Genomic DNA, 13,619 nt, shown 5'->3' with positions numbered 1-13,619 from the left:
ACTGGGGGCAGCCCAAGGCCCCACCTACTCCCCAAGGAACCCTCCAGCCACCTTATCGTCCCGCCACACCATTCTCCAGCAACCCACCTCGCCCCAGTGACCCGTCAGCTGGACGATGTTTTAAATGTAATGAGCCAGGGCATGTAAAGGCCAACTGCCCCAAGAACCCCAACAGATTATAGTTCATTGCATCGGAATCACACCAGAGGTCCTCAGGCCCAGATACCTCCCAGATACACTCGGAGCGGAGGGAAACTGTGAGTGTGGGCAGGAAGATCACCGCGTGGAAGGACACCAGAGCCCAAGTGTCGGCTATCCATGCTTCCTTAGTGGACCCCAATTTAATCAACCCAGAGATCCAAGTGATGATTCAACCCTTCAAGTCCAACTGTTTCAATTTGCCTACAGCCAAGTTGCCTGTGCAGTACAAAGGCTGGTCAGGAACGTGGAATTTTGCAGTCTATGATGACTATCTCATCCCCATGCTGTTGGGGGAAGACTTGGCCGATCGTGTGAAGCTAGCCAAGAGGGTGGGAATGGTTACTCGCAGCCAGGCTAAACAAGCTGTCACGCCTAGCTCTGTTCCGGAAACTTCTACCAGGATCCGGTCAGAGGTGATGGACCCGGACCCCAAGCCAATGTCTGTAACAGCAGTAGTGGATCCAGTCCCAGAACCGGAACTGGTGGAACAACTAGCACCAGACCCATTGCCAGCACTTGCAACACCAACACCAGAGGGCCCCACCGAACCTGAACCGGCAGCAGCCGATAACCCTACACAAGAGGCTCAGCCGGAGCCTGAACTCCAACATAGTGCACCAGCGGAGAGCGGTTCACAGTCAACGGAAACAGCCCAATCCCCTAAATCGCTTCCAGAGGGACCAAGCCTAGATCCACAATCCAATGAGGAACTGATGTCTCCAGCATCAAGGGAACAGTTCCAGGCTAAACAGGAAGCAGATGAAAGCCTCTAGAGAGCTTGGATGGTGGACCGGAGCAACCCACCGCCTCTCAGCTCTTCTAATCGATCCAGGTTTGTTGTAGAAAGAGGACTTTTATACAAGGAAACTCTTTCTGGTGGACACCAGGAAGACTGGCATCCTCAGAGACAGTTGGTAGTTCCAACTAAGTACCGGGTCAAGCTCTTGAGCTTAGCCCATGATCATCCTAGTGGCCATGCTGGGGTGAACAGGACCAAAGACCATTTGGGGAGGTCATTCCACTGGGAGGGACTGGGCAAGGATGTTTCTACCTATGTCCGGTCTTGTGAGGTATGCTAAAAAGTGGGAAAACCCCAAGACCAGTTCAAAGCCCCTCTCCAGCCACTCCTCATCATTGAAGTTCCATTTCAGTGAGTAGCTGTGGATATTCTGGGTCCTTTTCCGAAAAAGACACCCAGAGGAAAGCAGTACATACTGACTTTCATGGATTTTGCCACCCGATGGCCGGAAGCTGTAGCTCTAAGCAACACCAGGGCTAAAAGTGTGTGCCAGGCACTAGCAGACATTTTTGCCAGGGTAGGTTGGCCCTCCGACATCCTCACAGATGCAGGAACTAATTGCCTCGCAGGAACTATGGAAAGCCTTTGGGAAGCTCATGGGGTAAATGCTTGCCACTCCTTACCACCATCAAACAAATGGCCTGGTGGAAAAGTTTAATGGAACTTTGGGGACCATGATACATAAATTCGTAAATGAGCACTCCAATGATTGGGACCTAGTGTTGTAGCAGTTGCTTTTTGCCTACAAAGCTGAACCACATCCCAGTTTAGGGTTTTCACCATTTGAACTTGTATATAGCTGCAAGGTTAAGAGGCCATTACAGTTGGTGAAGCAGCAATGGGAGGGATTTACACCTTCTTCAGGAACTAACGTTCTGGACTTTGTAACCAACCTACAAACACCCTCCAAACCTCTCTAGCCCTTGCTAAAGAAAACCTACAGGATGCTCAAAAAGAGCAAAAAGCCTGGTATGATAAACATGCCAAAGAGCATTCCTTCAAAGTAGGGGACCAGGTCATGGTCTTAAAGGTGCTCCAGGCCCATAAAATGGAAGCGTCGTGGGAAGGGCTGTTCACGGTCCAGGAACGCTTGGGAGCTGTTAATTATCTCATAGCATTCCCCACCTCCAACCGAAAGCCTAAGGTGTACCATATTAATGCTCTAAAGCCCTTTTATTCCAGAGAATTAAAGGTTTGTCAGTTTACAGCCCAGGGAGGAGATGACACTGAGTGGCCTGAAGGTGTCTACTACGAAGGGAAAAGTGCTGGTGGCGTGGAAGAGGTGAACCTCTCCATGACCCTTGGGCGTATGCAGCAACAGAGATCCAGGAGCTGTGCACTAGCTACGCGCTGATGTTCTCAGCCACCCCAGGACTGACTGAATGGGCATACCACTCCATTGACATAGGTAATGCTCATCCAATTAAAGTCCAACCTTACCGGGTGTCTCCTCAAGCTAAAACTGCTGTAGAATGGGAGATCCAGGATATGTTACAGATGGGTGTAATCTGCCCCTCTGGCAGTGCATGGGCATCTCCAGTGGTTCTAGTTCCCAAACCAGATGGGGAGATACAGTTTTGCATGGACTACCATAAGCTAAATGCTGTAACTCGCCCAGACAACTATCCAATGCCATGCACTATTAGATGAACTATTAGAGAAACTGGGATGGGCCCAGTTCATCTCTACCTTGGACTTACCCAAGGGGTACTGGCAGGTACCGCTAGATTAATCCGCCAAGGAAAGGTCAGCCTTCACCACACATGTCTGGCTGTATGAATTTAATGTACTCCCTTTCGGGCTGCGGAATGCACCCGCCACCTTCCAAAGACTTGTAGATGATCTCCTAGCGGGATTAGGAGAATATGCAGTCACCTACCTTGACGATGTGGCCATATTTTCGGATTCCTGGGCAGAACACCTGGAATATCTACAAAAAGTCTTTGAGCACATAAGGGAGGCAGGACTAACTGTTAAGGCTAAGAAGTGTCAAATAGATCTAAACAGAGTGACTTACCTTGGACACCAGGTGGGTCAAGGAACTATCAACCCCCTACAGGCCAAAGTGGATGCTATCCAAAAGTGGCCTGTCCCAAAGTCAAAGAAACAGGTTCAATCCTTCTTAGGCTTGGCCGGTTATTACACGCGATTTGTACTGCAATACAGCCAAATCGCCGCCCCACTGACAGACCTAACCAAAAAGAAACAGCCAAATGCCATTCAGTGGACCGAGGAGCGTCAGAAGGCCTTTAACCAGCTTAAAGCGACACTCATGTCAGACCCTGTACTAAGGGCCCCAGACTTTGACAAACTGTTCCTAGTAACCACAGGTGCATCCAAGCATGGTGTGGGAGCAGTTTTAATGCAGGAAGGACTGAATCAAGAATTCCACTCTGTAGTGTTTCTCAGCAAGAAGCTGTCTGAGAGGGAAAGCAACTGATCAGTCTGTGAAAAAAGAATAGGAGTACTTGTGGCACCTTAGAGACTAACAAATTTATTAGAGCATAAGCTTTCGTGAGCTACAGCTCACTTCATCACAAAAGCTTATGCTCTAATAAATTTGTTAGTCTCTAAGATGCCACAAGTACTCCTTTTCTTTTTGAGAATACAGACTAACACGGCTGCTACTCTGAAACCTGAAAAAAGAATGTTATGCCATTGTCTACGCTCTGGAAAAGCTACACCCATATGTTGGGGACGGCATTTCCACCTGCAAACCGACCATGCTGCGCTACAGTGGCTTCATACTGCCATGGAAATAACAAAAAACTTATTCGGTGGAGTTTAGCTCTCCAAGATTTTGATTTCGACATCCAACACATCGCAGGAGCTTCTAACAAAGTGGCTGATGCACTCTCCTGTGAAAGTTTCCCAGAATCAACTGGTTAAAATCATCCTTGAGATGTGGAAAAAATTGTTAGTCTTTATATACTTGGTAGTATATTTAGAGGTGCATGTGTCTTATTAACACTGTTTTCTCCTAGAGCTCCAGGAAGAAATCCCAGCTGGCATTTCACCCTATCTGTGATTTGTGGGGGTGTCATAAATATAAAGGGAAGGGTAAACACCTTTAAAATCCCTCCTGGCCAGAGGAAAAACCCTTTCACCTGTAAAGGGTTAAGAAGCTAGGATAACCTCACTGGCACCTGACCAAAATGACCAATGAGCAGACAAGATACTTTCAAAGCTGGAGGGGGGGAGAAACAAAGGTTCTCTCTGTCTGTATGATGCTTTTGCCGGTGACAGAACAGGAATGGAGTTTTAGAATTTAGTAAGTAATCTAGCTAGATATGCATTAGATTCTGTTTTCTTTAAATGGCTGAGAAAATAAGATGTGATGAATGGAATGGATATTCCTGTTTTTGTGTCTTTTTGTAACTTGAGGTTTTGCCTAGAGGGATTCTCTATGTTTTGAATCTAATTACCCTGTAAGGTATTTACCATCCTGATTTTACAGAGGTGATTCTTTTACTTTTTCTTCTATAAAAATTCTTCTTTTAAGAACCTGATTGCTTTTTCATTGTTCTTAAGATCCAAGGGTTTGAGTCTGTGTTCACCTACGCAAATTGGTGAGGATTTTTATCAAGCCTTCCCCAGGAAAGATGGTGTAGGGTTTGGGGAGGATTTTGGGAGGGAAGACGTTTCCAAGCGAGCTCTTTCCCGGTTATATATCTGTTAGACGCTTGGTGGTGGCAGCAATAAAGTCCAAGGGAAAAAGGGAAATAGTTTGTACCTTGGGGAAGTTTTAACCGAAGTTGGTAAAAATAAGCTTAGGAGGTTTTCATGCAGGTCCCCACATCTGTACCCTAGAGTTCAGAGTCGGGAAGGAACCTTGACACCCTCGTACTTAAAGACAAGCACAGTCTACACAATAGCAGAAATTGCCCATCCCAAGTGAGCGCACCTAACTCAGAGGAGCCCCAAAATGGTGAGTAAGCACAGGGGCAAAGCAGACTGATTGTTTCACAGCTGTACTGTCATCTGGGGTTCTGTGCCTTGGGGAGAGCCAACAGTGGCAGGGGGACCCTATGCTAAACACTGTCCCCATATTTTCCACAGGCGTTCATCCTGGAAGATATCTCGCTGCTGAGGGTGACCTGGGAAGCAAGGAAGGGTCTTCTACTGCAATGCGGCTTTCGCCCTGGCCCATCTGAAGCTTGCCTGTGTGCAGCAATGGTCCCCCCGCCTCTCATGGCACAGTGGCGCGGACAAGTTAGCCTGACTGGGACAAGGACCACAGTGGCTCTCCCAAGAAACCCGCGCAAGCGCATTGCCCAAGTTCTGGATGAGACCTTTGAAGAGATCACTGAGGCCGATTACCGCGATGTGAGAGAGCACATCAACGCCCCATTCCGCATCTAGGCATGTGTGCAGCTCTAACCCTTCTTTCCCCAAGAACCCACACCGAATAACTTCCTTCCCAAAACAAAACCTGCTTACCGGGAACCTCCTCTGGTGTTTGTCCTTCCCCAAGCACCGGCCGTCATGACTGGCTACCTTCCTCCTGGCTTGACAACATGCATCTAGGGATACCGGGTGTCTTCCTCCATCTCAGCACCCTTACTCCTGCTTTGCTCCTCCTCCTCCTGCCTTGTTGAACTGGGCTCCAAAGCATCTAGGGTGGTCCTCGGAGTGGAGGTGAGGTTGCCCCCAAGTATCGCATCCAGCTCTTTGTAGAAATGGCAGGTCGCGAGGGCAGCACCAGAGCGGCAGTTTGCCTCGCGGGTTTGCGGTAGGCATTCTGCAGCTCCTTCACTTTAACCCTGCACTGCAGTGCATCCTGGTCATGGCCCCTTTCTATCAGGTCCCTTGATATCTGTCCAAAGATATCGTAATTCCTATGGCTGGAGCGCAGCTGGGATTGACAGCTTCCTCCCCGCCAAACACTGATGAGGTCCAGGAACTCGCCATTGCTCCATACTGGGGCTCGCCTGGCGTGTGGAGGGTTGGTCACCTGGAAAGATTCGCTGAGAGCACTCCATGCCTGGCTGAGCAAACAGGAAGGGGATTTTCAAAATTCCCAGACAATTTAAAAAGCGGGTCTGATGGTTGGTCACCTGAGGGCAGGGCAGTAGAGTTCAAAGCGATGACCAGAGTGGCTAGAACAGGCATTGTGGGACACTTCTGGAGGCCGATCAGAGCGCATTAACAGACCAGGGCATCCATGCTGGCGCTGTGGTGCTCCAGCTGGGGCGCAGCAAGCATTATGCTTCTCGTGGAGGTGGATTACCAGGGGCTTTCCAGCCATGGAGTCAGAGCGCTCTATGTGCCTTGCCAGTGTGGACGCGTCATGAATTACAGCACCCAGGGCTGCTTTAATGCACCATAACTCGCAAGTGCAGCCAAGCCTAAATTACAATTCAGACCTCAAATTTATTTATATTTCTTAGGTAAACGGACTTTGATCTCTATGCCTGCTACTTATAATGACTTAAAATTTGTCTGTAGTTAATAAATCATTTATATTTTACCTAAAACAGTGTCTTTTGGTTGAAATGCTTGGGAAATCTCAGCTCAGACTACAAAGGCTAGTGTGTGTCCCTTCAAACTGAGGGAGTGGCAAACTAGGTAATGAATTTAACTGGTCAGACTTCTGACCAGTACAAAACGGTACAGTTCTGGGATATAAGACTGGAGAACCGGGAGGAATTGGCTGAAGCCTCCCTCTTGATGTATCATTCATGAGTGGCTGGGAAATCATTCACATAACTCAGCTGTGTCCCTGCCTGTAGATGGCTGTGTGGGTGCAGCGACTATCGGAGGCTCGTAGCTTGACATGAGCATCCCAGGGAGGGGCAGTCCAGGTTGGTGGGTTTTGGAGGACTCTGCGATCCCATGGTCCAGGTTGCACTGCAGGGACCCTGTCACACTTCATACAACCTGCCTCTATCACACCCCACCTCAACATCCCCCACTCACACCCCACCTCTGTGCCCCCCCATATTCTGCCTCCACATCCCCCCATACAACCTGTCTCAGCACCCCCCTACACCACCTCTGTGCCCCCCACATACACCCTCCTCTTTAGCACCCTCCTTCATGTTCTCCCTCCACCCCCAGTACAGACATACCTGTGCTTGCTCTGATTGAAAAAGCATAGCCCCAGCTGCATGGGTGGCAGGAGAGATGAGCCAACCCAAGTGTCACGTTATTGACTTGAACTGGGACCATATAGAACATGGTTTCAACCAAGGCACCAAATCATGTATAAAGGGGGTCAAATAAGGTGTCTCAGACAAGGTTAGGGTTTGCTGGTTATGATTATACTGTCTATATGTGTGTATCATGTTTGTAGTTAAAGTTATGAATATTGGCTCTATACTGTCTGTATTTCAAACTTATGCTATGCTTTTGGGTGACACCCCAGACAAGTTGGTGTCAGCTCTGCCTAGCCTGCTTGATGGCCCATTAAGGACCATCAGCTATACAACTGACCCAGTGAGAGAAGGCAGACACGCCAAGTGACTCAGCAAAGTATGCTGGGTCTTGCCAATGTGACTCCAAACTCCATTTTGCAGTAATTTTCCAAAGTAAGAACAAAGAGGTGTTCTTACACCTGGAAAAGACTATAAGGAGATGCCTCATCTCCATCTGGTCTTCAATCCTGCTTCTTACCTCTGGAGGGACTTTGCTACAAACGGAAGCTCTAAACGAAGGACCCATCCCAGCTGTGGATGTACTCCAGTGACTTGATTTGAACTGCAGTTTATTCTATCACTGCTACAAGCCTGAACCAAGAACTTTGCCATTACTGTATGTAATTAATTCAATTTAACCAATTCTAGCTCTCACCTATATCTTTTTCCTTTTATGAATAAACCTTTAGATTTTAGATTCTAAAGGATTGGCAACAGCGTGATTTGTGGGCAAGATCTGACTTGTATATTGGTCTGGGGCTAGGTCCTTTGGGATGGAGGGAACCTTTTTTCTTTTACTAGGGTATTGATTTTCATAACCATCTGTCCCCATAATGAGTGGAACTGGTGGTGATACTGGGAAACTGGAGCGTCTAAAGGAATTGCTTGTGTGACTTGTGGTTAGCCAGTGGGGTAAAACCAAAGTCTTCTCTGTTTGGCTAGTTTGGTTTGCCTTGGTGTGCAAAGGAACCTCAGCCTTGGGCTGTAACTGCCCTGCTTTAAGCAATTTGTCCTGAATTGGCACTCTCAATTGGGTCTCACCAGAACCAGCATCATTACACCAAGTACATACCTAAGGTTTCAGATGGGATTGTAAGTGGGGTGGTTTGCCCGGCCCACTACCCTGTATCTGTGACTACACTTCTATTTTGATTGCGGTACCTTGATCAGAGTTAGTGCAGGTATGGCCACCTGAGCTGGAAATTACACCTCCAGTGCTAGAGTAAAAACACTGGGGCCATTAGCAGTTCGTAATGATGACACACATGAATTACTCCCTCTTCCAGAAAGTGCATGGAAGGGATGTTGAAATACCCTTTCTACAGTGTTGCTAACTCTGCAGTGAATATTGTGATAGTTGGTATGTTTCAGAAAGCCCCAGCTCCTGTGTCATGTGATTACATGAGAATCTCAGCTTCCTTAAAAATAAATAAGTTTTTAGCCTTTGCGATTACAGCTAAAAGCTTGAAGACATGACCCGAGTGTGACCTCAGGCTCAGAGACCAGAAAGCAAAGAAAAAGATCCAATTTGTTATTTTTTAAAACCTCCTGCGTTTTAAGACAAGCTAATGATTTTGGGGCAGGTTGATCATTTCTGAACCCTGGGGGTTGGCCACTCCCTTTTGCCCATTGCTGCAGCAGATGTGTGCGGGGTACACCTTTCAACTGGCCCCAATTGTGCAGGACATCCCACATCTGGCCCTGATTTTTAAAGTTGTCCCATGGTCCCTCATTGTCTTTGCAAAGTACCTGATTCAGGCCATTCAGATGCTGCTGTCAGTTCCCCTTTCTCTCCCCTCCCCTCGACTGGCTGTGTGGTGCGCTAGGACGCTGGGGACACCTGCCCTTACAGGGAGTCACTCGCAGTGCAGGGGCAGCAGTTAGCAGCTTCTTTGCAGGGAGCAGAGCCAGGCTTTGGTCTCCATGGCTGGCACTTAGCAGGCCCTGCCTTTGGGCAGCGGGGGGAGTGAAGGTTGGTTGGTTTTGGAAGGGAGACTGGGTAGTTTTATCTGCCCGTCTCAGAAGGACTTCATGATGATGATGATGATGGTGGTAGTGGTGAAGCAGTGGAATGGGTTATCTAGGGAGGTGGTGGAATTTCCACCCTTAGAGGTTTTTAAGGCCCACCTTGACAAAGCCCTGGCTGGGATGATTTAGTTGGGGATTGGTCCTGCTTTGAGCAGGGGGTTGGACTAGATGACCTCCTGAGATCCCTTCCAACCCTGATATTCTAGGATTCTATGATGATGATGAAGAAGAAGAGGTTACTCCCCATGTGCAGTCACTGCGGTTCTTTGAGATGTGTCCCGCTCTGGGTGCTCCACTTCAAATGTGCATGCAGCTCTCGAGCCTCGATCAGAGATGTTCAGTTAGCATTGTCTGTTTGGCCCACGTGTGCGCCCTACACCTCCTCATGCTGGACAGCGGGGATAGCCAGGGATGCCCAGGCTAACCACCCTCAGTTTCTTCTCCACCCAAATGTCCTTTAAGGACTAGTCCAAAGTGAGGGGAAGGAGCGGACACATTTCAACTCATGGAATGCAGCAGAGATCTGGGGTGGCTATGGCTGGTCCTTCCTGGCAGTTGCAGGACTGTTTCCAGCTTACAGCAGGCCCATGACAAGAGGTGGTCCACACACTCTGGGGTAAATGTAACCGAATTACCATTCACACAGAGCTTTTGTTAGCCGTATGGCCTACACATTCAAAAATGATGGGGGAGACACCCTGGAGTATCAGGATATATTTTAAAATACACTTTACATTCTATTTTTCTGCCCTCTGGTTGCTGAGCCTGTAGGTGACAGTTTCAGGCTTTTCTCTGCAACTATGAGAGCTAAAAACACTGTTACCAAGACTTTCTTGATTCCAACAGTGGGGTTTTTTTTAAAAAGAAAAACACCAAATATCACAAGAGGTGGCAGTGCTTATTCTGAAGCAAATCTGTGGAAGGACACTTCTTGGGGATTACGAACATCCTAACAAATTTACACTAAATCAAAAGAGGCAGAAATCAGAATGTCCACAGAGGTCTGCAAAGTAAGCAACATATGAACTGAACCCAATTGAAGGCATTTTGGTGCCATTATCTGTAGACCAGCCACAGATACACGGGAGGAGGGGGAGTACATGCTGTAAAGTCCATTACTGCATTGTCTTTTCTCCCACCCCCCTGTGATGCCGATCATTTGACAACAAACTCAGTAGTGTTAGCAGCCCATGCAAGCCAGTGAGGTAGTGGAGGGTGCGTGCGCGTGCGGGGGGGTTAACTTGGGGAGACAACAGATAACCCTGATTGCATAAAGTGCAGACTCACAAAGCACACATCTCCACACCAGCTCTTGCACATGGATGTGTAGTTTAATAAAAATACATCTGTCAAAATACAACAGAATGTTACCATATTTCCAGTACAGTTCTACATTTTTTTTCTTCAGTTAAAATCCCCCCTCCACCTTTGAGGGTTTCATGCTTGCATTGGATAACTTAACTCACAAATACTAAGCTTAGACTGAACCAATGTGCACAACTTGTAGAATGTCCATTTAGCCAATGTTATTAACAAAAAGGATAAACCCTTGAATGACACTGAAAAGTCTGGAAGAACAAAGTCTCTGTTCACTCACTATTTGTATTATGGATTCTTTCTTTTTTTTTTTTTTTTTTTAAATAGCCGACATGGCTATTCTCCAAAGTGTCTTCATATTCCATGCTGCAGCTGAACTTTTCATACCTGAGTTTTGAGCCGTCGGAAGAAGAAAATTAAATTACAATGTATACTTCATTGGATTGGTTTTCCTTTTTAATATACTGTTATACAGAAATTGAAGATGTCATCAAAACCCTCCTACTGCCAGACGTTCCACACGGTGCCGTCTACAGAGCCAAGAGGAGCATAGGTGCCCAAGTGAAAAATAAAAACCCAACTCAAATCACTAGAGAGAGGATATTATCCTTAAATAGCGTCACACCCACTTTGTATTTAGTTTTAACATTTTCTGTAAAAATACCCCCAAGCCTCCAAAGGCATTCGTTTGTTTCAATTTCCAACTTTAAAGCGATGAGAGCCCACTGTGCAAAACCCAACTCCCTCATTGTGCTTTTCCTACTAATTTGGGATAAAGCCCTCCTGGGTCCTGGCATTTGTCTTTCGAAGCATGTGGGGAACAGAAGAAAAACGAAGAGGTTGAGGGTGGTTCTAAGAGGAAGGGGGTGTTGCGTGGACATTTGGAATATGTGGACATATGGAACATGTCTTGTGATTTAAAGTGCAAAACCCCCCAGTGAGCTAGTTGCTGTGAGTAAAAGGGGGTTAAAACAACTGCCTGTAAAATAATGTTTCTTTTCATTTTAGATCTTCCTCTTATGTGATCAGCTTCCCAGGTGCACACCCAGAACCAGATCCAGATCCCAGCCACAGCAATGCCCCAAGGCTGGAGTTGTGAACTATGCTGAGGGTGCTCTCTGGCTAGGATGACATGACACTTTCCATCTCACATAACTAGCTGGGGTGCACAGAGCTGGCAACAGCCTGCAGACCCAGAACAACACTGGCTCATCCAAGACAATAGAGCCATGGGGCGTTCATTCACCTGCCGCTGCTGCTGATGGGTATCTGGTTTCAGTGGAACACTTGGGGGGCAAATGTGAGCCCTCACCAAAGAGACCCAGTGCTTCCTCTTTAGGCGGCAGATGGCTCCCATCCCTCTGCAGGACTGCTCTAAAACGCCTCCCAAACCTGCCTCTTGGAGGCCAGCAGGCCCCATCTCCCTGCCCAAGGAAGGGACCCTGCTCAAACCCACTGTCTGGCCCAACGGTAAGAGCCAACCCCCGGAATTTCCCTCTGACCCTGATGCTCTCGAAGGCGCGGCAAGGTGCTGGGCAGCAGCACAGCGGTCACCCAGCCGGGACCGCGCACGAGTCACACCACCACCACCTCGCCTCCTTGCACCAAGGGCAGCCCCAGCTCAGTCGACCTGCCATGTGCCTTGGGGATTTGGGGCCAGTTTAAAGAAGAAACCCTAACAGGCCTCATTCACTAGGAAGCAGATTTAGAGGCAATTTCGGGGCAGTTCTTTACAAATGTACATTGCCCTTAACAGCATGAACAGCAGCTAGGGTCGTGCACAAACAGCCAGCTGGATGCTACCGCTAACAGCAGCATGTGGGGCTTTCCATCTGGGGCTCTTCAAGCACTTTAGGGAGCCCTGGGGAAACTGAGGCCCAGAGAGGTGAGGCCCAGGAGGCCAGTGGCAAAGATGCGGAATAGAGCCCTGAGCTCCTGAGTTGCGGTCCAGAACCCTGCCCGTGGCCCAGGCTGCCTCCTGTAAGAGGAGCGCGCTCAGCTATCTGATTTGTGCACAGGCTGGCATGCAGCAGTATGGCCTTCCCTCCAGGCCTGGCTGACACGCCCGAGCTGCACCAGTTTAACCCAGGCTGTGATGTGGCGCTGGGTTGGTGTAGCTCTGTGTGGACTCTCTCCCTTCAGTTTAAATCTGGCCTGGAGCAGTTCAGCTAAACCTGTTTAACATCACACTTTTACCAGGGCAGCTCTGGGCATAGACCAAGCCTAGGTCTTCCTCGATGGAGCTGCTGCTAACGTCCAACAGCAGCAATGACCGAGGGGTGGGTGGGGAGGGGCAGTCAGCTGCAGAGAACGTAGGGAGCCATCAGGGCCTCTGGCCTCCAGCAATCCTTATGGACGGGGCCCGTTCTCCTCCACATGCCATGTGTGCAGCTAGCGTCCCAGGGCAGTGTTCTGCTGCTGGAGAGACGTGCACTGGGGACTGCCTCATGCTAGTGGGGGCAGGAAGTGGTCACTGAAAGGTCTGGAAACAGCGAGATAAGGCACAAAATAAGTCGACATCCTCCCCCGGCAACTGGTGCCGTGAACGTGCGTGAGCCAGTACTTGCTGAGAACCAGCTTGCAGGCTGCTGCCCCCCTCTCCTCCCGGGATAGGATGGGGAAGTGCAGCCAAGGTTAGCGTCTGTCCATTTTCCTGACAAGCCTTGGGGGAACTGCTGGATAAACCAAGGCCCCTCTCTCCGGCAGGGACGCCATGGCCAGACAAGCCCCGACCCACACGTAGGCAGTTGCCAATGTTAAGTTTGATTCCAACGTGAATGACAATGGCACTTATCCAGCCAGCCCATTTTCAGCGTGGCTGGTTCCATCACCGCAGGGCTGAACCACGCACATTCCAGACTGCCCCTTAAGAGCTGCATGGCAGGACCCAGCCCTGGGAGATGGATTGACTGGTCCAGAGGGCCTTTTCCATCTCTAGACTCAGCAGGAAATACGCCGCCTGACCCACAGGGGGGATTCTGGTCTCAGATTTACACTGGTGTAAAACATTCGATTCAGTGGAGTTAGCCCTGATTTACACCGGGGGACAACCGAGGCAGGCCTGTGGGGCCTGGAGGCAGAAGGGCAGAGGATTTGGGAGGTAGTTGTGATGCCTCCTGAGGCACATTAACTCCCCA

The sequence above is a fragment of the Dermochelys coriacea genome, chromosome 12 (genome assembly GCF_009764565.3).
Source record: "Dermochelys coriacea isolate rDerCor1 chromosome 12, rDerCor1.pri.v4, whole genome shotgun sequence".
NCBI lineage: Eukaryota > Metazoa > Chordata > Testudines > Dermochelyidae > Dermochelys > Dermochelys coriacea.
The sequence above is the reverse complement of the archived record's forward strand: the minus strand, read 5'-3'. Positions refer to the sequence as shown.